At 56.6% G+C, this 22,816-nt stretch overlaps 1 protein-coding gene across 5 annotated transcripts in view; it reads left to right on the top strand.

The window, feature by feature from the left end:
• The window catches only part of LOC116578735, a 414,337-nt gene that overhangs the window by 122,154 nt on the left and 269,367 nt on the right, over positions 1 to 22,816 (top strand). The gene's annotated exons all lie outside the window — the stretch shown is intronic.

Here is a 22,816-nt window from a genome sequence, read left to right as displayed (position 1 = left end):
CGTTCTGCGCTGATGAGGAACTCCAAGTTCCCTAATGCAGCCGGTTCTCGCGAGATATCCGGGGCAGCCCACAAGGTCCCCTTTGGAGACCTGGGACGCTTGGTTCATGGCAGGGATGCCGTGCGCCCCGTGGGGCTGCCTGAGGTCCCGGTTGTCATGGCGGCACGCTTGGTGCTGCCCGCACAGCCCTCCCTGCCGAAGGGAGCGGCTCCCGCAGCCCGGCCCGCAGTGTCCGCAGGCTGGCCGTGTTCTGGGTGCTCCTCACTGAGGAGAGAGTTCAGGAAAGCCAACCATCTGGCTCCGTTACCTTCGCTGCTTTTCCAAAGGGCCCTGTTTTCCACCGGCATCCTGCCCCAGCCCCTCGTGGGTTGATACAGATTATACAAAGGAGGCAGCTCTTTCTGACATGATGTATGGGCCCCCAGCGAGGGGTCCATACATCTATCTCTGCAAGACCCTGTCCTTGGGCCAGGTATCGCTGGGGTCATGGCCTCGGGAAGGTCCCCAGAGGTCAGATAAGGATGACGTTGAGTCTGTCAGGGATTCCTCGGCTGCACAGACCCTGCATGCTGGGGCTCTGCTTGAGGAATTAGTGAGATTTGTCATGGGGTCAGTGAGGGTGGGGAGGGGGCATGCTAGCTGAGGTCACAGGGTCACTGCCTCAGTGACAGAGTGCCTTAAGGCTAATGGGGATGTCCCGTAGCTCCTGGGGTCCGGCACCCCTCGAGAACTCAAACCCGTAGTAGCACAGAAACACTATGGAGGGGGAGACGTGCCAGGCCCCCGCAGGGGTGCTCAGCAAATGGTCGTTGAACAGACACATGCACAAGCGCATGAACTGGCTGTGTGGCCTGGAGGTGGGGCCCGGATTTGCCTCACCCCCCTTCCTTTGGTCAGAGCACTCCGACTTGCCTTTGGGAGGAACGTTCTGTGCAATCATGGACTCCTGCCCTCCCCAAGCCATGGGGCGGCCCCATGACTCACGCTGAGTGGCTGATCCTTTCCCCACCTCGAAGCTGGACAGGGCACAGAGGGAAGAAAGCCCCAGCGATGACCAGAGAGGTTCATCCTCTGGAACAGCAGAAACACCAGGGAGGAGCCTCTTGGCCAAAGAATGAAAGGAAGAAGCCCCCAGCCTGTCTGGGGTGGGGAGGGGCGCAGGCGGCACGGCCTCCCCTCGCCTTTCCTCCGCTTCGCTCTGCCCCTCTGCGCGCCACACTTCTCTAGCGCTGGCAAAAACATAGCCGCACGGTGACAGACGGGCCACATGCAGAAAAACGGCAGTGGATCCAGCTGGAAAGGGACAGCTGCCAGACTCAGGGAGCTAGGGTGAGGGCTGGGGCCAGGGAGGGCCGTGCTGGTCGTGGAGCCCCATCCTGAGGACCTCTGGCCACGGGGGAGGCTCGGCTGCCCAGTGGGCAGCATTGGACGAGGAGACGGGACGGTGGCTGGTGAACCTGGTGTCGGGTCCTCTCAGCGGCAGCTGCCTCGGCGTGGAAAAAGCTTGAGGAGGCCCGTGCATGCTGGACCTAAATTGCCCCCCACCCCCACCCCCAGTTCTGAAGCCAGCAGCTCCGGAAGTGGACATGTTGCCCGTCCAGTCCTCCGTGAGCCCTGCGAGTGCCCATGGGAAAGCGTGCTCTTGAACTTCGTGATTTCTCCTGGCAGAAGCAACTCTTCCAAAGGGGATTTTCTTAGCCAGTTTTGTTCTGTGCTGTTTTGTTTTCCTGGGGGGTGCGGGGGAGGGCTAGGTGCTGAGTAATGGGGTCTTTGAATGCCCCTCCGTGGTAATTACCAACGGGCGCTGCGTCCCCGGAGGCCCCGGCACGCAGTTCTTGGAATTGCCCCCTCGCTCCATTATGTTTCAGAAAGTGCAGCGCCAGAGGCGTTTTCTGAAGAATCAAGATCTGAAACCAACATTATCTTACTCTCTTATTGTTGGCACGGGAAGACAGCCGGGCCCCGGCCAAGGGAAACATGTCAGACTTCCATCAAGTCCCCGAAGGTCGGAACCTCCAAGACTACTAAAGTTTGATTTCATCTTAGGAAAAACTCAGAATGTAATGCCAGGACATGGTGACTATTTTAAGTAACTCTGCGCATTAGGTAGAAAACAAATAATAATAATTACAATAGAGATCCGTGGTTAAAACCCCGCGCGGGGTGGAGGGACCCCGAGAGCAACGAACGAAATACGGGGGGATCCCTCCGCGTGCCCGGGGTGCTCCTTGCTCTTTCTGCTCTAAGCGGCCCCCACCCCACCTGCCCGTGTTCTGTGTAAATCCCATGAAAGCCGGCTGAGACGCCGGGGCTCTGGGACGCCTTCCCGGGTCCCTCCCGTCCAAACGGCCGGTTCTCTTCTCTGCGGACTCACCCTTCCTTGGTAAGCAGTTTTTGTTATTATTTTGGCCTGATACTATGATTACTTGTGAGCAGCCCCGCCGCCCTCACGAGGCCACAGGATCCCTGATGGCAAAAACCCACATGCAGCTCCGCTGCTTCTTCCTGGGTGCCTGGCCCACTGCCTGGTCCTTGGCAGGAGGTCAGAACCTGCCTGTTCCGTGAATTAGTGAGCTGCGTTTACTACGGCCTCGTCCATGTTTGTCGTGATCCTATGGGCCCCGGGGTGCTCGTGCTACCGCGGTGAGCCCGTGTTTGCTCCCGGGTGCATGTGTGTGCCTCCGTGACTTAGTAGCCTCGGAATGTAAAAAGAGATTCGAGCTCACGTACGATCTTGAGACACGTACACAGTGAGAGTGCACAGTTGAAGGCCAATCAGGAATCATGTAGAAGCAGAAGGACCGATTTCCAGGAATCTGGAATGAGTTAGGTGCTGTAATTAAACATAAAATTTTACTCTGAACTTCCTGGCAGCCGAGAGAAAATGGAAATTATTCAGGATCATCAGCGTCTTCCTGTTATTCAATTCGAGGAGAACTGTGAGGAGTAGGTCCCTATTTAAGGCTGGTGGAAAATGCTTTTGACTTCTATTTTGTTAAAGATACAAAACATTAGTCACATATTCAAATCTGAGGTCATCTGAAGGTGATAGGAAGAGGATGCGGGAGCCCAGAAGCGGGGTCGGCTCCTTGTCTCTGCAGACCCGTGGCTCTCAGCTGGGACCCTGCGACAGCTCTGTGACAGCCGCCCCCTCCCCCATGCGACAGGGCAGCCAAAGTCATTTCTGGGCCTGCAGGGGGTGTGGCCGGGTCACTGTTTGCCCCTGTGAGGTCGTTCAGGGACCCAGGATCCTTCAACATGTGGCCATGCCACCCTCTTGTCTGTACGGCCCTCCTCGTCCAGCCAGTGCCTGGGGAAAGGCACACTCACTTCTGAGCCACTTGGACTAGGAAGTGACTTCTGTGTCACTCTGAGAACGTGTGCCAGGGCCACCTCAGATGCAGGGGCCTGAGAAAGGTAACTTCTGGCTCAGCAGCTGTCCCCAGTGACAAGTCCTCTTTACAGAAGGAAGATTGCAACTCAACATCAGACTCTCCAAGGAAGAACTTTGAAAACCCACATGCTGGGCCCACGCCCGGAGACCCCAGCTCAGGGACCTGGGTGGGCGCAGGTACAGGCGTCGTCCAGGGCCCCTGCAGGGATTCTGACGGGGCCTTCGATGTAGGGGCCTTCCTCGGGCTACCCTCTTCCCCGTCGGGCTTTTCTCTGACCACGTGCAAAGGCGGGGGGTGTGCCCACAAAGTTCATGTCCCTCCCGCAACCCCACAGTGGGACGTTATTTGGCAGGAGGGTCCTTGCTGGTGTAATCAAGTTAAAATGAGGTCATCCTGGAATAGGGAAGGTCCCAGGTCCCGTAGGACTGCCGCCCTGTGAGAGGTGACACAGAGGCACGCGCCCTGGGGCCAGGTGCAGCTGCAAGGGCCGCACGCCGCGGGTCGCCAGTGACGACCCAGGGCAGGAGTCTCCCTGGAGCCTTTGGAGAAAGCAGGGCCCTGCTGACACCTTGATTTCAGAGTCTGGCCTCCAGAGCTGTGAGCCCGTATGTTTCTACGGTCTTGCGCCCCCCAGTTAGTGGTGACACAGGCAACTTGGACCCCCCCCCCGGCACCCTTGTGATTCTGGCTGCACCCCAGGATGGAGACTGGGGAATCCAGGAGCTCCGTAGCAGAGTAGCGGGGTCAGGGGGTGTGGAGGCGACCGCCCTGGGGCTCACAGGCTGTCAGGGGTCTGGGGGCTCTGAGGGGCCTGTGTCTGGGATTAGAAGCTGGATTTGTCCCCCGCTCTAGCTCTGAACCTTTCCTCCCTCTTTTGGCTTTTCCCCCTCAGCTGTAGAATAAAGCTTTTGGCCTAGAAAGGGGGTTTTCACGCCCATGCCTGCCAGGGATGGAGGCACCAGGGTGCTGTGAGATGCAGACCGCCGGCACGGGGTCACCAGGCCATCTGGTCCCCTGGTGGTGGGCAGCCGGGCACCCCACTCACGGGCAGCGTGTGGACGGCTCACGGCCCCCGGGCGCCCCACTCACGGGCAGCGTATGGACGGCTCACGGCCCCCGGGCGCCCCACTCACGGGCAGCGTGTGGACGGCTCACGGCCCCAACACTCCTCCTCCCTGGCCCACAGTCCAGGGAACGCGCTTTTCTGTGTCTGAGCAGCTAAATGCTGCTTTCTTTCATCGGCCTCTGGGACTGAGTTCTGGAACCCTCTGTGTGGACTGCGGACAAAGAGGCCCTGATTATGGGGCAAGGAAAGAGCCCTCTGATTACACTGGAACCACAGCATCAGCTGCCGGTCAGGCACGTCTGAGAAGGCATCACGTACACGTACTCATTATCCAGGCAAAGAAATGTGCTAGAGAAACAAAACATACTCGACCCGGTGGGATCTAGAAGCCAAGTCGAACCTTCTTTGTCTGGAACAGTTACCACGTGATCTTGGTCCGTTCTCTCGTTCCTAGATCAAGGAGGCTTTGCTCGCTGTTAATATTTACTCATTTTTCCCGCATGAGTTGGAGGAAAATCACAGCTCCTACCTTTCTAAGTTCATAGGGAGAGAAAGAAATCATAAGGATTAATGCATTTGACCTTGTAAAATCTTTTTTAACCCATTACGAAATGAGGAAGTTAACACATTGGGGAAAATGTGAGCGATGTCTACGAAAGACAGTCTGACTTCGTAAGTGGCTTCTAGGAGAAGAGGTTGGTTCTAATGCACTACTACGAGGTACATTTCTTAATTTGTGGGTGATACTTGTAAATCAGAAAGATCAAGGCAGTTATCCCAGCAGGCACAAGGCAATGGTTATTTGCAAGCAGTTCACAGGGCAGGAAACAAGTGGCTGGCTCCCGTGGAAATGCGCTTGTGCCCTCGTGGCTCACAGGGACAAAGGGAACCCCAGCAGATGCTCCGGCTCCTGGGCCTGCCCCTGTCATGAAGAGGTTTTTAAAAAATTGCAACATTCATTAGGAGACTTCAGAAAAGCACCCTTACCGCTCGTGCTGGTGAGACTGTGGGCTGGTGCGGGCTTCAGGGAGGGCCGTGTGACCCTGAATGTGGAGAGTCGTGAAAGGTCACACCTTCCAAGTCAGTCACTGTGTTGAGGTGATTGAGTCAAAGGAGACACACAGAGATGCTGATGCAGGTGTTGGCCGCGACCGTCTCCGCCTTTGCTGGTGGAAAGATGGCTTCTGTGTGGGATTCTTATTTTAGTGCAGGTGCCTGTGTATGTCTTCCAGTTTTTCTACAATAAACATGCATTTTTTTTTTAATGTGTGAAATTCTCCATCTCTGTCCAGCTCCCTCTTTGTTCTGCTTTGCCTGTTGGTTGTGAGCTCAGGGGGGCCTCAAATGCAGACTTGGAGTATTTGAGGGACGGTGGGGCACGGAAGCAGACATGCTTGCCGCTGATTGGCAGAGCAGGACCCCGTGGAGGCCTCTCCCTGGTCCAGCCCGCTCAATCCGGCCTCCGCCCCTCCAGCACCAGCTTCATTCTGCTCCCCAAGTTGGGTTTTCCAGAAATACATGTGAATAAGGGGCTCTGTGGCTTCCAGTCGTGGGATACTGTGCTTTACAGTAAGAAACTGAGGATTTGTTCCTGGAGCAGAGCTCCTCAGACCTTCTGGAATTTCCCAAGTGAGGGGAGTGATCGAGGTGTCTTTGGTTGTGCTGAAGTGACTTCTGGAAAGACCCGAGGTCACCTATGGATGGGGCCGGTAGCCTGGGGAGCCAACCCTGGGGTCCGAAGGATGGGGCTCTTCAGTCTCAGCCCCTGATGTCCAGGAGTTCAGTCACCAATGCAGTGACAGAAGCACACGTGCTGACATGACACAACCTTCAGGAATACCCAAAGGACGGTGTCGCAAACACGTCAGGACAGTACCTTCCACAGAGTCAGCTTTATTCCATCGACAAGCGAGGCCGACGTAATCATAATGCAGGTTTAGGATTCCAAACTCAGTGCCATTTCACTACACGACACGCAGAGCAAAGCGCAAGCCAGAGTGACTGCACAAGACACCACCGGGCTAAGAGCACGGGACATCAGTCTGTGGGTGCACAGCAGTGGGGAGGCCTCGGTCGGGCCCGGGGCAGCTTCCGTGCCGCTTGCTGTGCTGGAGCCACGGAGGGTCTGCTCTGTCCAGAGACGACCCCGGCAGAGCCTTCGTGGGGTGTCTTCCTGAGGGGCTCCGAGTGGGTGGGTCAGCGTCTGGAGAGCCTGACTGTTTGCTGCAGAAGTCCTTCCTTCTTAAGAGTCTAATCAGTCTTGGGCCTTTGCAGGCCTCCTCTGGTTCCAGCGATTATCAGCTCTTGGTTCTTCCAGGCTCTCTCGGCCTTGCTGGTTATCAGCTCTGGGTGCCTCCAGCCTGCACTGCTTTGGGCGATATCTGGCCTAGGATGCGGCGCCCTTGCCTGCTGACGTCACTGCTGGGTGTGAGGGACTCCGACTCCGTCTTGCTCTCTCCAGCGGGGCTCGGGGAGCTTCTAGTGGGGGTGTCCAGAGGGTGTTGCCCCGGAGGGGGCGTGGAGGCACCGTGTCCCCTCCCCCAGCATCTCGCCGTGTGTCTCTCCCATTGGGCTGTTGCTGCGCTATGTCCTACCCTAACGAACCCGTGATTGAGTAAGACATGCTTCTCTGAGTTCTGCGAGCTGCTCTAGCAAATTAATCCAACCTGCAGAGGGGGTCACTGGAACCTCTGACTTACCTGGGGCCATTCAGCCAGAAGCACAGATGACAGCCTGGACATGCAGCTGGTGTCTGAAGTCAGGGAGGCGCAGCCTTGTGGGACTGAGCCCCGTGCTGCGGGGTGTGATGCCGCCTCCCAGTAGACAGTTGCGTTCACTGCTCGGTAGTGTGTAAAACTACATGTGTTAAATCCTTTGACAAGTGTTGCTCTGGCGCATCGATCTGTCTTTGACCTGGCAAGGAACAAAGCTGAGCCTCTCAAATGGAATCAGTGTCAGCAGGCTGAGAATCTAGACACGGCGCCGGGGAACATGGTCCGAGGACACATAGATCGCGGAGGTGCTGCTGTGTCCGTTGGGAAGGGCTGCCCTTGACTCTCCCAACAGCCCTGGGGACGGGGACTCTGGTTACTCCCACTTGGTGGATGAGGACACTGAGACCAAAGTTGTCCAGTAGATACGGTGGCACCCCAGGCTGACATCAGCATCCTTGCGTGTAACTGGCCTATTGACTGATGCACAGTGGTGGGCGCCAGGCCCTGGGCAGGGGGCGCGCCGTCGACCCCCAGGTAAGGCTGCCAGGTATGGACAGGTGGCTGAACTTGGGAGTTCCAGGTTCCTGGAGCCGTGACTTGGGGCCCTTCTGGGGAAGGTGTGACTACCTGCTCGGCCATGGTGGCTTGACTGACAGCTCCCAAGGAGATACGCCCACGTTGCGACCCCAGGTCCTGGGAACGTGGACTTAGGGGAAAAGGGTCCTTGCAGATGTCACTAAGTTAAGGACCTCAAAATGAGATTGTCCATTTGGATGGTTGGCTTCTCCAAGTGGGCCCTGAATCCACGATAACTGTCCTTAGAAGAGACACGCGAAGAACAGACGCACGGGGAGGGTGAGGACAGAGGCGGAGATTGGAGGACGTGGCCAGGCTCGGGGGCACCTGAAACCCCCAGGATCTGGGAGAGCCAAGGAAGGGCCCTCCCCTGGAGCCTTTGGCAGAAGCGTGGGGCCCCTGATGGCACCTTGATCTCAGATTCTGGTTTCTGGGAGTGAGAGAGAACATTTCTGTCGTTGGAAGCCGCCACTTCGTGGTCCTCTGTAACAGCAGCCCCAGGACGGGAAGATGGAGCAGATCCAGTGAGACCGTTATTATACCTGGTGGTGTTGCTCTGGGCCGGCTTGTCCCAGATCTCGGTGTCCCCGATCTTGGTGTCTGCACAGAAGGTCGCCAGCGAGACCTCCTGCATGGGATCCACAGCCTCTCCGAGCCCTGCATGCCCCGACCTAGAAATAGCTCTGGCTGCGGCGCCCTTTTTTGGTTAATGGATTGGGCTCGCGGTGCCTGCCACTTGTGTAGCTTCGCCGGCCGGGGCCGCGGGGAGCCTGGCTCCTTCCCTCCCTGCTGCTTCTTATCATGATGGATTGCCGCTGGGGAGTGAGATGGAAGCTGACAAACGCTTTGCCCTGCACGGCTCTGGGCTGTGCCCTCCTAGTTTTACTTGCAAATCCCGGGTCGTAAACTTTTAAAAATAGGCACAGGGCTGCCATTGTCACTAGAGGGGAGTCTGATTTATTTGAGATGCACCGTCATTGTTGCAGATGGTTCTGGAACTTGCCAGAAGGACCCTACTGGTTGTGACGATCGTTCGGTTTTGCCCTCGGCTCTCTGTGCTCCTCTCTGGCTGTTAGTTTTCTCCTCCAGGAGGAGAGGGCGAGATTCCTAAGGACCTTCTGGGGACCCTCCCTGGAAGGCAAACATGTGGCACTCTGTAAATGCTTCCCTAATGGTGCGAGCTGAAGGGGTAACAGCCTCTGTGCTGGGGCGGCTTGAGCGGAGCCAGGTGGGCGAGCACGGAGCGGCCACCTCGTGTGTGTTTATACGGAGCGCGTCAGCCCAAAAGCCTCTGTAAAAGCAGATTCTCAAAAAAACCCCAGAGAGCAGAAGGGAGGTGAGGCATGTGCCACCCTAAGAATGCCGCTCTTAAAAGTATATTTAGCCAGTACTGCTCAGATAATAGTGGAAAATAAAAGTTGCCAAGGACTCAGCTGACCCTTTTACAGCTGAAACCAGACCCGCCGAGTGGAGCTGAGAACAGGCTTCTTCACCGTCCTCGCTGCTTCTTTTATTGAAGCAAGAAAACGTGGAGACAAACAGTAAAAGAGGGCGGCGCTCCCCGTCCCGCTGCTCCGGGAGAAAACCTGCTCCGCTTGGGAGGAAGCTGTCTTCCAGGCCCTGGGTCGTCGCGTCCTGCGTCCACTCGAAGTCCAGTCTGTGCTCTGCGTGGCCGTGTACAGCCCCGCCCCAACTTGGCGTCTCGCGAACCTTTTGGGGTGCGTTGTGTATTTGCCGGCGTCGTCTGAGATGAGCGGGGCGCGGTTACATGGCTGTGTCATGTTCACCCGACTAGCACCCCCGTGGGTGCATGTGTGGCGTAATAATCTGATCAAGGGCTAGTTTTTTGAGTGTTTGAGCAAGACACAGGATTTGAGCAAGAGGCAGATTCTTTTTCTTTCACCCCGAGCTCACAGGCCACATGTGACGCCAGTGTTTGTCCTCCTGCTGAGATGAGATGTGGTCGGCAGGGAATGTGGTCAAGCCCAGGCTGTCATTTCAGGCCTTCCCAGGCAGGGTTTGGGGAACATGCTGATGACAGAGGGACATGGAGCCCATCCAGCGTCTCGTGGGCCTCTAGGAAACTGGAGTGTTCTTATCTGACAAGAGGAGGAACAGCATTTCTGAAAGTAGGTTTCTGAGGGGGCAGCACAAGCCTTGAACAGAGTCCATCCTAGAGCGTTGGCCACCAGCATCCCCCCTCCCCCCATGGAGTGTATCATTCAGAACTTGCATTTGGAAGTTGCTAACAGAAATCCCCCGATGGTGGCTTCAACACACTTGCTATATTATTTCCCTCAAGTGTTGAGAAGTCTCAAGGTGGTGGCAGAAAGCACTGGTTCAGCACGAGACTGTTGGAACGGAGATTTTCCCGATTTTCTCTGACTTTGTTTATTGGTGTCTCATGGTGTCAGCATGGCTGCCCCTTCTTCACCATTGCGTCTGTGTTCCAGGCAGAACACAGGAGAAAATGAAGGGAGGCAGATTCCGTCCAATTCCACTGGGACTCTGCTTGAGACTCATTGGCCCAAATTGTGTCACCCGATCGCACTCACCTGTGGAGGAAGGATCTCTTTCTTTATTTCTTTCTTTTTAAAGATTTATTTATTTACTTTTAGTGAGCACCCATAGAGAGGAGCAGAGAGAGACAATCTCAAGCGGACTTCCTATGAAGCACAGAGCCCGGACCCGGCTATATCCCAGGACACTGAGATCATGACCTGAGCCAAAACCAAGAGTCGGCTGCTCAACCAACCACGCCACCCAGGTGCCCCCAGAGTAAGGATTTCTAAACTTGTGTGTCTTTAGGAAACTCCCGAGCGTGTCCGATGTGGTGCTATGACATCTTTTCTTGGGGCAGGAAAATACACAGTATCTAAAAACAAAACAAGCTAAACGAAAACACCAAGAGTAGCTTTTTCCAGGGCTTTCTTTCTAGGGCAAAGCCCCCTCTGCTGGCTCCAGTGAGGGGTTATTGAAGGTCAGGGCTGTTGCCAGGGGCGCAGGTGGGCGGCAAGGGCTGGGGGAGTGTGGAGCGTGAACTTTCAGGCAGGCCCCCATGAGAGTGCCTGCCTGTCCCCAGGTGTCCTCGTGCAGACAGCGTCCAGCCCCGGGCTCCTCCCGCCTCAGGGGTGCCTCCCCAGCGGCACCGGGAGTCATGGGTTGGGCTCACAAGTGACGCTCCTGGTAGTTTTGTTTAAGTCCCTTCGACGTTCACTGAAATATGGGGATCGGCAGGTGTCGGCACCCACCGAGGCTTTCCCCAGTCAGAGGGCGGGAATAAGAGGAGAGCGCTTCGGGAGCCAACATGAGCGACACCCCGTTGCCTAGGGGCCGTGGCGCCCCCACCCAGACACCCTGTGTCCCTGGGGCCGCCCCTATGGAGACTCACTGAGGGAAACCCAACTTTCCTCAAGCTGATTGTTTCTCCAAACTATTGCACTTCCTTCGACTCTGGACTTTTCTGTCTTGCTCTGTAGTCACCTCTTGGCCCCAAACATCTGACCTGAGACGCTGTTCTAGATAATAGAAGTCTTTGAAAACATCGTACAAGCCACGTACACACAACTGCTCTCATTAGCCCCACCCTGATCGAATGCATATTCCCGTAAGGGAAACTACTCTGGCCCAGCCCCTGTAGAGATCTGGGCTCAAGACCCCTGGTCTACAGAACAGTCTCTGAAAAACACCCCTCGTGTGCACACGTGCGTACCGACCCCTGTTACTGCCCCCGAGCCCATGGTGCGCTTCCGTCCTGCAGCCCCGGCCCCTCCCCTCCGCTGGCCCCACGCCTTGACCCGTCTTGTTGCCCACCTGTTGTCCTCAGCCACATCTGCTGGTCCCCACTCGGGAGCCAGGGCCAATAGCTGTCTACAAAGGGAATGGCAGGAGGGGCAGCACAGAGGCCTGCGCTGGTGTGTGCTGACCAGCTTAACAAGACACCACAGACCAGGGGCTCCAACAGCAGACCTTAAGGGTCCCGCGGTCTGGAGGCCAGAAGTCTGAGATCAGGGGGCCGGCAGGACTGGCTCCTTTTGAAGCCATGAGGGAGACTGCGCCAGGCCTCTCCCCGGGTCTTGCTGGCTCGCGGGCTAACCTTGGTGTCCGTTGGCTTGTGGACGCATCGCCTGGTATCTGCCTTCATCTCCACACGGTGATCTCCCTGTGTGTGTGTGTCAGTGTCCAAATTTCCACCCTTTATAAGTTCACTGATATGTTCGGATTAGGGACCCACTTATTCTAGTATGACCTCATCTTAACCTAACTGATTACATGTGCAACAATCTTTAAATCTTTAAGCTTGCATCATTAATATATGAATGGGGGGTGGACGTAATCCAACCCATACGAGCACTCTTGCCAGATTGGAGAGTCAAGGAGGCAATATTCAACCTGCGAAGTGGGCTGAGACGGCTCAGCTAAAGGAGAGGGAGGAACGGGGCGCCCGGCCGGCTCAAGTGAGCATTGGACTCTTGATTTCGGCTCATGCCATGATCTCAGGGTCGTGGTCATCCCACACCAGACTCTGTGCTGGGTGTGGAGCCTGCTTGAGATCGTCTGTCTCCCATTCCTGCTTCCCCCGCTCCCACTCCCCCTCTAAAATAAACATATAAATCTTTTTTTAAAAGGGGGGGGCGCGGAGAGGCGACGAGTGCCTTAGGCTGAAGAGGGAGCATATGCAAAGGTCCTGAGGATGCGGGGAAGGCCATGCCTTTCGGAAGGAGCAGGGTCGGAAATGCTTGGGCAGGGGCTGCTGAGTCTGGAGAGGTAATCAGCGTACATAAGTTGTGCTTGCAGTGTGGTCTCATCCGTAAATTCACAGACATGTTTGTGTATACCCGGGGCAGAAGGAAAGATGTCAGAATGTTCCCAGGGCCATCCCTGGGTGGTGCTGGGCCAGCACGGAGGGCTCAGGGGTTGCTGGGAAGCTAGGTCTGGTTCCCGAGACCACGTCGCTCCCATGAGGATGCATTTCCCAGTGCGGAACGGTCTGGGCTGAGCAATTACGAAAACTTTTAAAGGCTTATGCGGCAGCCCTTCCAGAATGTCTCGCTGCAGCACTCCTCGTAAACAGATTGTAAAGACGCAATCAGCCCAGAGCCGCTCTGCTGCGATCGTCTGATGTAAGCCAGGCGCTGATTTATGTGCGCCGTCCAGACAGACATACCTGTGGACCATCAGGCTGGAATTTCTTCCATACTTCCCCCTTGTGCATTAAGGAACTGCTTTTATTTCTCTCTCGCCGGAGGGAAGCGATATATTTACTCGGCGGAAGAAGCAGAGCTGTGTGCAGGATGCTAGGTGAAGAGCCGTGAGGGGAGCCGGCGGCCGGCCGGGGGGCGCCGCGCCTCTGCGGCCGGGACCAGCCCAGAACCGAGGAGCCGGGCAGTTCGTGGTCAGCCTCCAAACTCCCCACACGGCCAGGCGCTGCCCTGAGACCCCCAGCAGCAGTCCCCAGGGGACTCTCCCACCCCGTTCAGAGATGAGTACATTGAGGTGCCGGGGAGGGGGGGGGCGTCCATGTCCCCCAGTAGACAGTGGATTTGGGTTTGCTCTCTGCCTCTGCCTCCCACCACTCTCGAGCCCTTCCAGTTTGGGTGGGGGGCCGCCTTCTTAGTCCTGGCTGGGGAGAGCATCTGAATCAACACACTGCCTTTCCCTTCAGCCTGCTTCTCCCCACCCCCATCCTCCCCCCCATCCTCTTGTTCTGCTCCTCATCCTGGTCCTCCTCCTCCCCTCCCCCTCCCAGCTCCCTCCCCTTCAGATAACAGTCCTGCAGTGAGCCTGGGTAGCACATCCTGGGCTCCAGTGCCTCGTCACTCCCCGCGCCCACCCCACGGTTTTCATCCCGTGACATTATAGTCCCCCGACCGACCGAAGGGACAGGGTGTGTTTCCCCTCCTCTGGACCTTGAGCTCATCCCACAGGTCGTGCTTGGGACATGGACTGAGGTAGACGGGACCACCTGCCCCTTCTGAACCCAAGCCTTGCTGGGCTCCTGCTCCTGTGCTGTGGCCGTGAGCACCCACACCCCACGGGCGCACTTGTCCCGGAAGGGGGATGAGGGCCACATACAGCACAGCCACACCAGCTGCCTGCTCAGCTGGCTCTCGCCTGGCCCTGACCTTGAGAGCTGGACAGACGCTGGTTATAGCTGCTAAGGCTGTGTGCTTTGTCACACAGCATCCTGTGAGCCACAGGTAACTCCTGCAATGTTTCCTGTGAAAAATATGACAGATACAGGGAAGTGTCAGTAAGACAAAGTCCTTTGCAGTTTTGTCACCCAGAGATAGTCTCTGGGAACATTTAGGGATCTTTTCTTCCACTCTTTCGCCCTGGGTACACACAAACGTGCCTGCGAGGCCCCATTGCGCGCACATCTTACGGGCGCCCGTTACCCCTTAAAACTCCGCATCCTGCCCCCAAGCTTTTCTGTCCCCACTCACTCCAGAAGGCACATCTTGTCTTCTGTGCTTCCTGGGACTTGGCATGTGCTATCCCTTCTTGCTGGAACACTCCTCCCCTCTACTTTGGCCGAGCCAACTCCTGCCCATGTCTCAGGTCTTCCCCGGCCTGGAGATGGCCCCTGGCCCCCGAGCGGTGTGTGCCCACAGCTCCCTGTCCTCATTCATTACCTGTCTAGGGTGTGGCTGGGTCACGTCTGGTCCCTCCCCTCGGGAGCTCTACTGGACAGTAGGGCAGGACTGTGTCTGTCTCGTCTGGTGTCCCCAGGGCAGCACCTGGCACACCGTTAATATTTGTAAAATGGCATCGTAACGTGAGACTCTGAGCTGATGCTGTGACATTCGACTGTGGGCAGGGCTCCCCTGTTATCAAAGGCCAGCTTGCTTCTCAGCAGAAGGTTGACGAAGCTCTAAGAGATGTTTGGCATTTTACATGGCTGGGAAGGAATGCTCCTGCCCGCGTTCTGGAGCTAGGGCTCGAGGAGTGCTCTTCCCCAGACAAACCGCTCGTGTCCGCGCCGTCCTCTCCCTCTCCCAGACATCCTGGCTGCCCACTCTTGCAACCTAGAGCACCTTTCCTCATGGCGCTTCTCCCGCTCAATAGCCTCCCATGGCTCCCCAGCTCCCTGGCGGCGTGTGTCTGTAGCCAGGCTGATCGTGTGCACAGAATGTACAAAGACAGGCCTGGCCGAGGGGGTGCCCGGAAGGAGAAGAGTTGAGGAGGGCTCTCCGTGGCTCCGCTGGCTTCCTAGCCCCAGTCTGGTGTGGTGCTGAGCTTCCTGAGAACAGGGACGAGGCCTTTCTGTCTCACCAGCGCCGGGAGCTCTCTGCAGAGACGTAGTGACTACATAAGTGACTCGCTGCCTCTTAAAGGCTCCTGACCTCTGCCAGCTGCCTCTGTGCCCGTGGTCCCACTGTATTCCCATGGGCCTGACCACCGTGCGCTGGAGCCCTGGGCCTGCACCGGCCTGCCCTCCTGCAGCCCCTGTGTCCCGCCTTGGTTTGGATGAGGCACCTCCGTGCTCTGGTCTGACTGCTCTTTGCTCTTTAGCTGGGAACCCTTAAATCATGGAGTTTGCCTTCTGGAGGGCAGAGGCCATTCCGACGCTGCCCTGTCGGAAGGCTTTTCCAGCTCCTGCATCCCGAGTGTGGCAGGTGCTGGTGGCCCTGTCCTCACCCCTCAGCCTTTGCAGCGGGCTCAGACTGTCACACGCGTGCCTCCCTCCTGGAAAACTTATTAAAATGCACATTTATACTCTGCATTTCTACCCCAGGTATCTGTGAGTCCCAGGCTCTGGGCAACTCCCAGCCACCACTGTCTCTACTGTCTGTGCATCTGTCCTGGGGGGCTTTCCCCCAGACCACGCGAGGCTGCTGTGTGCAGCAGGCCAGCTGGGCCGGGGACGGACAGCTGAGGAGCAGCCCTCAGTGTGGGGCTCCAGGGGTTGGCGTCAACCCCCAGCTCCCCGCCTTCGGGTCGGTGCTTCTCCCCGCGGGGGGGAGTCGCAGTCATCCGTGGGGGCAGCTGAAAAGAGACACCCATGAGGCGCTGCCTCTACTTCCCTGTCTCACGCCCGCCCCTCCCTGAAGTCAGCTACTTGGACTTGGATTCCTGCCAGCTTCTGGAAGCACTCAGACGAAGACACTGTTGTGGGTAGAATTTGTTCCCCGAAAAGACATGTTGACGTCTCAACCCCATGTTCCTGTGACAGTGACCTTGTTTGGAAATAGGGTCTTTGCAGACGTGACCAAGTTAGATAAGGTCACGGTGGATGCAAGGCCTGGTGTCCTCCTGAGAAGAGGAGGGGCAGACACACAGGGAGACTCCACACGACACCAGGGGCAGAGACCGGAGTCATGTGTCTATTAGCCAAGGAATACCGCGGACCAGCAGCAACACCAGAAGCCAAGAAGAGATGAGTCCGTGCTGTGTTCCAGAGCCTTCCGAGGGAGCGCAACCCAGCCGACCCTTGGTGTCAGACCTGTGGCATGCAGGACTGTGAGACCGTGAGTTTCCACTCTTCTCCTCCACCTGGTTCATGGTCATATGTGACAGCAGCCCCAAGAGACCAACACGGGCGCTAAGCTGTGTGTTCCTGGGCAAGGTACTTAAGCACACTGAGTCGCCTTCCCCATCGGTTCGTGCTCTCAGTGCTCACCTCGCAGGACTGGGGTGAGGCGCAGAGCTGCAGGAGGCAAAGGACCAAACGCCACTCCTGTCTCACAGAAGCTGTCCGAAAATCCTGCCCTCCTTACCATCACGGCTTCTGTGTGGCCTGTGGACTTGGCTTGATCTCTCAAATGATCTGGTCCTTGGAAATGACGGATTTCTGACCCTTGGGTGGGTATTTTCAAACCCTCTGGTGCAAGGGGCACATGGTAGAAATGTGATTGTGAGCATCCGACACCTAAAAATACGGGCTCCTGTTTGCTCTGATCCTCATGTCGGGGACGCTTCTACAAAGATGAGGATTAGATGCATGTGCAGACATTCCATGCGGGGCCCTGAGCACGGCCTTGTTTGGGCACCCTCAAATGACGTGAACAGGTCACAACAACAAAACCCAATTTTTAAGGTAGGTGAGAAATGCCTAAAACAGAGGAGTGGTTAAATATGGGTTTGGCTTATCATTTAGACCAAAGGCTGGGAAACATTTTCTGTAAAGGATAAGATTGTAAATACTCTAGTCTTTTTGGGCCTACAATTTCCATTGCGACTATTCTACTCCTTGGTTGCTGTGCAAAACCAGCCATAGACTGTATGGAAACAAACAGGTGCGTGCCAATAAAACTTTATTTACAAAAACAGATGGTGGGCCACATTTGTCCCACAGGCCATAGCATGCTGGCTCGAGTTATGACAGGCTGTTAGCAAACCACCAAAAGTAATAGAATAAGAGCAACCTACTATCCCCCTGGGGGAGTCCCCCAGTCCAAGTTTTGAGGCTGTCTAGGTTTAGGATCCCCCAGAAGTACACCTTGATATAAGGATTCGAGTATAGGGAGTCTATTTGGGAGGTACCACGAGGAGCAGAAGTGGGAACTGGGGCAGTGGGACAAGGAAGGAACATTATCAAGAATGTCGCCACTGTGACTCCTGGGGCTCAGTGCTCCTGGGACCCTGGGAGGCAGTGTTAGCCCCGCTCCAGAGCTCTGCCACCGGCTCATGCGTGAGATCCCCCTCCCTCACCGTGGAGGGCTGCTTGGGGGAGGGGAGGGGTCCCGGCAGCACTTGGATTTGCCCTGTGCATAGGCAAGCTTGTCCCCAGAAAGACAGCCTTGGGTGTGGGGGTGTGGGGGTGTGGTGGGTCCCGGTGGGAGGATGCATAGGGGCAGACAGGAAAGGCGTCCACACCGGATTCAGCAAGAGAAAAAGGAAGCTGTGGGGGAAACATGCCTGTGTGATGCTGTTTCTGTCCAAGTCAGTAGCATGTGGTACGTTTCTACCTGAACAGGAAGAGTGCGCGGGCGCTCACACACACGGCCGAGCCGGCAGCCAGCGGGGATGGGGCGGCGGCGGAGACGCTCGCCTCAGCGTCGCTCATGTTTGCGTTGTTGCTGTCCGTGCGCGGTGCCCGGGGCAGGTGCGAGTCCGCACACGCACACACACGATGCCGCAGGGAGACGCGCGGGCTGGCAGCGTGCAGCTAGCCTTGAGTGAAGGTAGCGAGGTCGGTTCCAGAACAGCCTGTGGAGGGTGAGGACACTTCTGTATCACCTTGTACGTGCATGGATTATGCGACGTGTGTATACGTCTATGTGTGCCTGCCTACCTGTCCGTCTCTGTCAGTCTGTCCATCCATCTGCTTCATCCGTCTGTGGAACTCTCAGTATCCGTCTGTCCCTCAGGACTGCTTGTCTCTTCTCAGCAAGCAGTTCACCCAGGTAGAGGGCTTGTCCCCAGTGTGGATTCAGCCCGGGGATCCGTCGGTCAGAAAGTACGTCTCTGGTGTTCCTTCCTGCCCCCCAGCAGTAGCTGAGGGAGGAGAGAAGCAGCGTCATCCAGCAGGATGTGGGAGAGGAGAAGCGAGGAGAGGGTTGATGGCCAGGAGCCTGCCAGAGCACTGGGGCAAGAGAGTCGGGGAGCAGGGTCCGGAGCACTGAGCGGGCTGGACAAGGGCTGGAAGGACAGGGACAGCCTGCTGCAGCCGTGCCACTGGACAGTGTCACGTGCTTCCCTCGCTCAGAGCGCATCTGGTTGAGGGTCCTTTCCATGCCTTCAACACCTCTAAGGACCACACTACCTCAGGGCCTTTGCACGTGCTGGGTCTTCTGTATGGGGTGCTCTCTCTCAGCTCTCACTCGGCTGGCTCCCCCTCACCCTTCGGTCTGAGCTCAGTTGCCACTTTCTCTCAGTTGCCTGCCCTGGCTGCCGCATCCTCGCCGCCCTGTCTTCCTCAGTTACTCTCCCTGTCACACACCCCGTTCATTTTCCTCGGAGCTCTAATCACTCTCTGAAACCTCTGGTCTCTGGGTTGTTTTATTATCTGTGTTACCTGTGCTCACTGTCCACAGGGAGGGTGAAGACCTGGCCTGCCTAGTTCCACAGCGGCACCCCCAGGGCTGGGACGCAGTAGCTGCTCAATAAAGCCTGGTTCCCAGCAGAGGTCTCTGCCCCCGTGGACAGCAGGGCCGGTGGGGGGAGGGGCAGGTGGGGGCGGGCTGGGGTTGTTGGGGTCTGAACCGAGCAGAGGAAAAAGCTTGAAAGCGGGTGAGCGGCCGCACGCTGCGCTTCCTGCTCCAGTTCAAAGTCGGGCCTGCCCCTGGAACTGCCATTACGGGTTTAGATTGTTCCAGAATCCCGCTGCTGACTGTTCAAAAGGCTCCCAGCTGCTATCAGGAAATAGCTCAGGAAGGTCTCCGTTAAACACCAAGAAACTGAGATGCAATCGGCCGGGCTGGAATTCAGGAAAGTGCTGGCTCTGGAGTTTAGGAAAGCGAGAACATGTTTCAGGGCAAAAGGAGGCAGATCTGCCCGCCCAACCCCTGCTCCTTCCACCTGTCAGGCAAGGGCAGATCCGCTTCCCCCCACCCAACCATTAAGGGCCGGAAGCGGCGGCCTCCAGCCCAGGGTGCAGCGCGTCCTGACGGCAGAGCCCGGGACCCCGCCGCATGCGGACAGGAATGTTCTGTGATTGCTACTTCTTCCTGCTCGTTGGCATCAGCCAGCGATCTTTCAGTTGTGGTCTCGAAGGCCAAACATGAACCAGGATTTTCCATTATGGTTGCAATTTTGGCTTGTAATTTTATCACTCGAACTAAATCCACTTCAGAAATGCCATAAACTAATTGTCACTGAATAAACTGAAACTTTTGAGGAGTTTATAAAAGTGATTTAATGAAAAAAAAAAAAAGAAAATAAAAAACAAATGTTGCCTACAGAACTGTTGGCAAAAAGGTAAAAACTCGCTGTTTCTTCTGAAAGCGTGCCCCCGGCCCGCCCCGAACCCAAACCCTGTCCGCCACGGCCCCAGAGCCCAGCCGAGGGGGTGGGGGAGGCCGGTCGGGGGGCGTCGGGGGCCGAGACATGAGCTGGGTCAGCTGGAAATCCATGGGCACAGATCAGATCAAACCGTCCTCCAGCAGAGTGAGTCTTGTTTCCTTGATTAAAAGTACCAATAATAACAGAGCGCATGTCAGGGTTAAGTAAATGTGAGTTAATTACTAGACTGTGACCATTTTCACAGTTCCTGAAGCTAAACACCGCCGCTCCAGCTGTCAGTTTACGTTAAGCAATCGTTCGCACGACTACCGGCCCGCTGTCTCACCTCCCTCATATTAAGAAACAATATACAAAGGGTATAAAGTGATCAGCTCTGTTTATGCTGAGGAGGAGGGTTGTAATGTCGGCGCACAGGAGCGGGGGCCGAGGGAGAAATTGTTCCTGGCTTTTGATGGGCTTCTGCTGATTGTTTATGAATGAAAAATCTTGAAGAAACTTCCGAACGCCGAGAGTCTGGGAATGGTCAAGAGAGCAAAGCCCATCAAAGCCTTCCCAGCACGGAACAGGGAGAGAAGAGGGTTGACAAGACAGGGTCTGCGGGTCAGACAGGTCCTTCTTGGGTCCAGAGGATTTGGGGTCTGTTGAATTCCTGCAAGAAGAATCCAGCTGGGGCCCACAAGGGCTGATTCCAGCATTTTCCATGGCTGCTGGGGTGCGCTGGCGTGGGGACGGTGGTGCGCTTCTCAGCTTCCAGTTGGCTGAGGACAGTGGGGTCAGGTTGGGGGTCTACCTCCCACCGTGGCCTCAGAAGGTTCCTCCTGCCTTAAACCCCAGAAATGGCAGGTCTTCTGTACAAACGAGATGCAGAGGTGTCAGAAATCGGCCTGGCTTCCAGGAGCGGTGGGCTGTCGTGGAGAACAGCAGTGGCAGCAAATACCGTGGAGAACGGTTTTCTGTAGTTCAGCCTCACAGAACGGGAAGTAAGGAGCAGCGAGAAGTAAGAAGATGGACAGACGGACAGAATGTGGCATAGACAGACAGTGGAATATTACTCAGCCCTAAACAGGAAGGACATTCTGACAGCTGCCGTAGCTCGGACGAACCTTGAGGACACTGCGGAGTGAGGTAAGCCCGTCGCGACAGGACTGACTGTGGTTCCGCTCACACGAGGCCCCGGAGGAGTCAGATCCACAGAGACAGGAAGTACATGGGGGAGGGGGGCGCGGGGGGGGCTGGTGTGTCATGGGATGGGGCTCCCGTTAGGGCAGATAGGAACGTTCTGGAAGTGGATGGTGGTGATGCTTGAATGTACTTCATGCCCCGGAACTGACACTTACAAATGGCTAAAATGGCAAATTTTAGGTTATGTATGCTTTGTGACAATACAAGAAAAATGGCATAAACTAGGTGTGAAGGCGAGATGACGTGGTGCTCGCAGACGACGCAGGTTCCGTTGGCAAATAGCAAGCGCTTGCGTATTTGCATGTCCCTTACCATCATGATTACCAGCTCCCCGTAAATTCTTGCGGGTTGCTTTATGAGGGGGAAGGGGGGCTTACCTTCTGTAATCTATCTAGAACAGGCCGTGTCCAGAGTGGTTCTGAGTAGAAAGATGGCCCCGTGATGACCTGCACAGCACGAGGCCTTAGAACCAGGCCCCTGACGTGCACCCGGCCCCGATCCAGCTCCTGGAGCCTTGGTGGGCGCGCTCTCTGCAGCCCCAGGTCGTGGCCCACGGGGTCGTGTGTTGCCCATTAAAGCCCAGGACACGGGGCCTCCCCATGTGTCACCTCTTAATGTTCCCAACGAGCTAGACTGTCTTCCAAACACCGTGGGGGTTCCACCCTCCCCACGACGCCTTGAGGGACGAGACAGGAACCGTTTATGGTTGAGGGGCAGAGGCTCGCCGGGGCTGTCCCCATCTGGAACACCCTGGTCCCGAAGGAGAAACCACCGACCATCTGGGTTTCTACGTTGCCGCGGGGCACAGCCTCTTAACGGCCAGGTGTTTGGAATAAAGGGCCTCCGATGCTGGCGGGTGTTGCACAAGCACGGGGAGCAGAGGGAGAAGGACTTTGCTCTCTAGATGTCCGTCCCCCGAACAGCGCTGGGGTCATGGTTGCTGCAAGAAGCTGCTACAGACACCTCCTGCAGGGACGCACTGCCACCCCGCCCCCCGCCCGACCAAGACGCGCGTCCCCAGGGAGCGGCTCTAGTTCACGCCGTCCCGCTTTCCCTCCCTCTCCTGTTGCCTGGAAGACTGTTTGGCGTGGCTGCCGGGAGAGAGACCCACGGGTGGGCACCACGTCAGCTGGTGCTGCGGGAGAAAGGGCACCAGGTCCTTTCTCTCATCCGAATGCACCCACTTTACCTAATGCCCCCAAGAGTGTGCAAAGGCCAACTGGCTTCTCCAGGTTCTAAGGAGGCTCCTGAGATGTGGGCCTGGGGTGCTAAAACCTGCACAGTCCCAGGCCCACGGGCACGAGCTGGGTACCCAAGCCCCCAGGCTGGGCTTTGGGTGTCTCGATCTTTCCTCTGGCTCAAGAACAAATCCCAGCGCCCGGCCGTGTCTGGACTGTGATCCGAGCCCCGGCGGCGCGAACCCCTAACTGGCTATCTGGCAGTTCACGGTGGGGTGGGGGGGGGGGGGACACCTGATGTTGTCATCTTCTTCTCTGGCAGGTCTGGTTCCACCCAGTAACTCGTAGCTGGAAATAAAATAATGCAGTCCGTGTCTTGCCCGTCCAGGGCCGTCTTGGGGGACCTCCGCTCTAATGACTTACTAGGTGTCCTTTGTTAATCACACGAGTGTTTATCAAGCCGGTGGCACTCTGTTCAAACACAAAGGCGCGGATGTATAGCAACGCCGTGCAGTGAAGGGAGTTCACAGGCGCCGGGCTTTTTTCGTTTCTCTTTCTGTATTTGGCTCTAAGATGGCTCCATTCCCCACACCCCACCCCTTCCCGGGGCAGGAAAAGTGCATGCCGCTCGCTCACAAGTGTCTTGACTGCATTTACGTCACCTAAGAATTTTCTTTTTCTGGCTCGTTCTCTGGCATCGCCCGGCCGAGAGGCTCCAGGAAAATCGTAAACCCCGATGAATGGCACCGCGGTAACAGCCTGTCCCACTGGAACACGTTTGTGCTTTTTGTCTTGTAA

The sequence above is a fragment of the Mustela erminea genome, chromosome 19, assembly GCF_009829155.1.
Source record: "Mustela erminea isolate mMusErm1 chromosome 19, mMusErm1.Pri, whole genome shotgun sequence".
NCBI lineage: Eukaryota > Metazoa > Chordata > Mammalia > Carnivora > Mustelidae > Mustela > Mustela erminea.
The sequence above is the reverse complement of the archived record's forward strand: the minus strand, read 5'-3'. Positions and strand labels throughout refer to the sequence as shown.